At 39.2% G+C, this 4340-nt stretch overlaps 1 long non-coding RNA gene across 1 annotated transcript in view; it reads right to left on the reverse strand.

Moving 5' to 3' along the window:
- LOC112548108 overlaps positions 1–4340 on the reverse strand; it is a 17600-nt gene that overhangs the window by 3388 nt on the left and 9872 nt on the right. Inside the window, exon 2 of the long non-coding RNA XR_003091914.1 lies at positions 610–705. This is a non-coding gene — a long non-coding RNA (uncharacterized LOC112548108). The remainder of the gene's footprint in view (positions 1–609; positions 706–4340) is intronic.

Here is a 4340-nt window from a genome sequence, read left to right on the forward strand (position 1 = left end):
GGAGGATGGACCTAATTGACTGCTTCCTGCTTTGCGTTCCATCACGATCCCCAAGGTCAGCTGAGAGCAACCTCCTGCAAGTTCCACCTCTGTGCCACATTCATTTAGTGAGAGTACACAGGAGGCTGTTCTCCAAAGTAGCTCCTCTGCTTTGGAAATCCCTTCCCCTTAAGGCCACCAGAGCCTGAGCCTGGACGCCTTCCAGAAGTGTCATAAGACCTTCTCATGTGAGAAGCCTTTTTGCAGGTGGAATTCAGTTCTGGGATAGTGTTGGAGAGTTGTTCTATTACTTATTATTTTAACATTTTATCTGATTAAAATGTATCTTATTTTTACTGTAAGCCACCCAGTCTTTTTTGGGGAAGGCAGCATGAAGATCAAACAAGCAAAACAACAAGCTGCTCAGCCTGGGGGGGCCCTGCATACATCATGGAAGAGAAGCTAAGCGTAGATGCCTGCTATATGGAGACTTCCTGGAACGTTCCATTTGGACTTAAGCACCTACAACTGTATATGTGCACTGCTTAGACACCTGTTTTTCTGGATCTTGCTTTTTCATCTTTTAAGGTTTAGTTAACTAAATAAAAGGCAAAATGTGCAAATAAATACCTGAAAGTACGACTCTTGACTCTTCGTAATCTTAAGACAGAGCAGAATGAGTTTTTAAATCAATCTTCATCTGCACATTAACATTTTTATATTACCCTGTAAAAAAATAAAATGTTATAGTTAATTAAATCGTAAAGGCATTTTAAGAAAACATCAAAGATTTGGGCCCTGCATTTTCCAAAGTGTAATAGCACCTCCTTTCCACCACATGCCTTTTGGAAAGGTGTAATTATGCTTGATCATGTCCGACAAATCAATATTAGTTTCTAAACATTCCTATTCTGCTGTTTCTTCCACCTTGTGTCAGTGTTTCTGCTCTTAATTACTTAAAACCTGCTCTTCTATGAGCCAAAATGTGATGGAATCTTTTGAAGTCCTACTTTATTGTATTGCTATGAATATTTCAGCTCAGTGCATAGGTCTACTCTTGCACTGCTTTCACCTTCACTGCCGCTGGACAATCTCCAGAGCAACATGCTCAATTGCAAAGATGTGTTTTCTACTAACTTCCTGCAAACTCACCTTGGGTGCTGAAAGCAAAGCTGTGTTCCTTCCTTCCTGTGTCATCACCAGGGAAACATTCTACCAAATCAGGCATCTAGTAATATCTATACAGCCCCAAAGCCTTTGTGGGATTGCCTGGGTGTAACCAATTGGAATGTAATGAACACTGGTGGTGATGAACAAGCAGAAATAGAACGCAGCTCTCTCCCTCCTGCCTGTACAGACAGAACATAGCTTTTACTGCTTTTCCAGCTATCTAAAATTAGCAAACAGAATTATGCATAAGGCAAATCCAGCATAAAACATCACCATCTTTTACAGTCACATTTCAGAGCAGAATGGTATGTTAAGTACATTTAACCCACACAGCAGTTCAGTATCTTTCTAAAGTTTCCATTATTAATGCTCAAGTTTAAGACACTTTTGTTGTTCAGGATCTTTTAAAAAAAGACTTTTTCAATGTAAATATGAAATTTAACTACACTGCAGCCATCACTGTAAATCACAATCCAGTAAATAAGAGAAATTTATTTCTGTTATACGTACTGATTCATATGGTATTACAATGTGTCTTACTGTAAAGCACTCAAAGCTCCACAGTATTTATTGAAGAACCAAAAGGAAAATCCATCCGTAACTCTGGGTATCCCTAATAAAGCTCATCATTTAGGATAATAAATCCAGGGCATTTAAATGATGCCAAAAATAACCCTCTATTTAACTCTCATTTTTCCTTTTTGCAAACTCTTGAAGGTTTGACCAAAAATAAACATTGCAGTTCATGCAACTGAACACTAGGACTGGTAGAGCAGGAAGGTGAAAGAAAGGAAACATGCTGTAGAGTGAGGGAGCACAAATGAAACACTTCCATGTGGAAGGAACTCTAGTTTGGGGATCTCTGGTCACCACAACTAAGAACAACAGATGTATACTTTCAGGCATTGGCTTTTTAACAGACCATTTAACAAAACCTGGAAAGCCACCCTCACAGACAACTAATTCATCTCAGAATACTCCTGTTAGATGTAAAACTATAGAAAAGTAGGGCTAAAAGGTACCTCCAGAAGTCAATTAGACCAACCTCCTGCCTAAGGCAGGATTATGCATATCTAAACCCGTTATCTAACCTAACAAAACTACAGAGTCAACCCTGACACAACCACAAGACATAATACCCTAACCTGCCACAGATGAAGTCGGGGGGGCCATGGCAGCCAACATCCTCCTACTTCAAAAGTTGTTAAAAATGCACCGAGAGCGCCAAGGAAGAGGCCTCCCCTCCCCCAAATTTCCCCCTCTCTACGCTACAGAGAAAGGCAAAAACTCCCACAGTCCATAACAATTTGACCATGGAGTAAAATTCCTTCCTGACCCCAAATACGGCAAGATCAGTCTGACCCTGACTGAAGGAGCAAGATGCTCGGCCAGGAATCTCCAGTTAAATCGCAGCAGGAGCACTGGCACACCCCAGCCGAAATCCCCAGCCTTGGCTGCTGCCTACACCAAATGTTTCCGAGAAAGGCAAAAACAAAAATAGGGCAGTTTGGAAGCAGCAAGAGGAGAAAAAAAATCCTTCTTTTGCTTGAACCTCCAAAGCAAATCTCCACATAGTTGGACCAAAGCATTCTGATGAGTAGACTCAAAATGTAGCACACACGAAGTTGTATATAGGGGAAATTACAAAAGTATCCACATAAGTCCACATCCAAAATAAGATGTCACACATGCTTTAACAGGTACAACTGAAACAGCTGCCACAGATCATTAGCTGCTTTGGGTCTGATAAAGTTCAACACACACTTCATGATAGTCTTCATTCAATTAGAATTGCTAATAGAACTTCAACAAAATTATTCCAGTTACTTCCTAACCTAGAAATTTTGCAATACTAAGGAGCACAGCTTTGTCAACTTTAAGTCAGTATAAAGTCTTCAGGAACTAGTCAGGAGAAGGTCAACCAACACAGCTAGTCCAGCTTCTATCCCATCTCCCAAACTCCAGGCTGATATGGTCAAAGAAGTTTGAAGAAAGTAAACAGTGCCATATTTATTTCTAAAAAAAAATTCAGTAAGTTTTCCATAAATATGAAATTTCACAGCATCCTATTGTTGACTAATATAATAAGGAACAAGGACAGATTTCCCTTTTCAATGGAAGGTTCAACTCTACACTAAATTAAAAGAAGTAACCAAGTGTCATTAACAAAGCAAGCCATTTCACTGCTGACTTTCACTGTCCAGAAGGGACAACAGTTAAATGAGCAGTTTGTGTTTTTTAAGCACTTCTAATATTTCAGTGAGTAGCATTAGCCAAATCAAGGAGGACACCAATACTGGTGTGTGAATACAGAAGACACTATATACCAGAAACAAAGACTCCATGGGCATCCCAGTTGTTTCATCTGTAATGCAGTAAACAAACTCATGAAACAATTCTAACCATTAAGATGAAAATCATTAAGCTTCAAGAGTAACCCGGCTATGTGTAACTTTGCAGGTCTATGGTACAACCAAAGAAACTCTTGCCAGTGCAGCAGTATATGTAAAGACTCAAGAATTTTAAACCATCACAATTAGTTCATCATGGTAGGTATGTTCTCTGATGTCTTGTGACTGAAAACACCAGAAGCCCAGAATAACCATGCCTATGTTGACAAAACTATGGGAGAAGGTGTTTAGGAGCTTTCTAGAAATGGTCACAAATTTTCAACAGAACTGCCCTCTGAAAAACTATCCATTTTCAATTAACGTCTGTGGGAATACTACCAAAAATGAATGGAATATAGATATATTATGTACAGTGTGTCTAGCTATAATATGTACAACTAAAAAAATACATAGGATAGATCTAGAATTGGATAAATACTGACATCTATGAGCACTATCACCATTTATTACATTCTCCAACAACAGTGTGCAGTGGAGGCAAAGTCATGCAGACAGCGGAGAAAGACCCTCAGGATTCACATAGAGCCAATAGTTTGTCCGACAGTCTCCATCAACAAAAATAACAAAAAACAGAAACTACTGTAACTTACTTGAATATAGGATGACCCTAAGTATAAACAATGCCAATAATTAGATTCTATATAAGGAAAAATGATAAATATTACTGAAATCTAATTACTGAAGATCTACCTTGAATTCGTCCCCCTCCTGCTGCTACAGCAGGGAAATTAAATCAGGGGACAGTGTCAGGTAGCTCTTGTCCTCTTGACACCCACCCCC

The sequence above is a fragment of the Alligator sinensis genome, unplaced genomic scaffold (assembly GCF_000455745.1).
Source record: "Alligator sinensis unplaced genomic scaffold, ASM45574v1 scaffold1266_1, whole genome shotgun sequence".
Lineage (NCBI taxonomy): Eukaryota > Metazoa > Chordata > Crocodylia > Alligatoridae > Alligator > Alligator sinensis.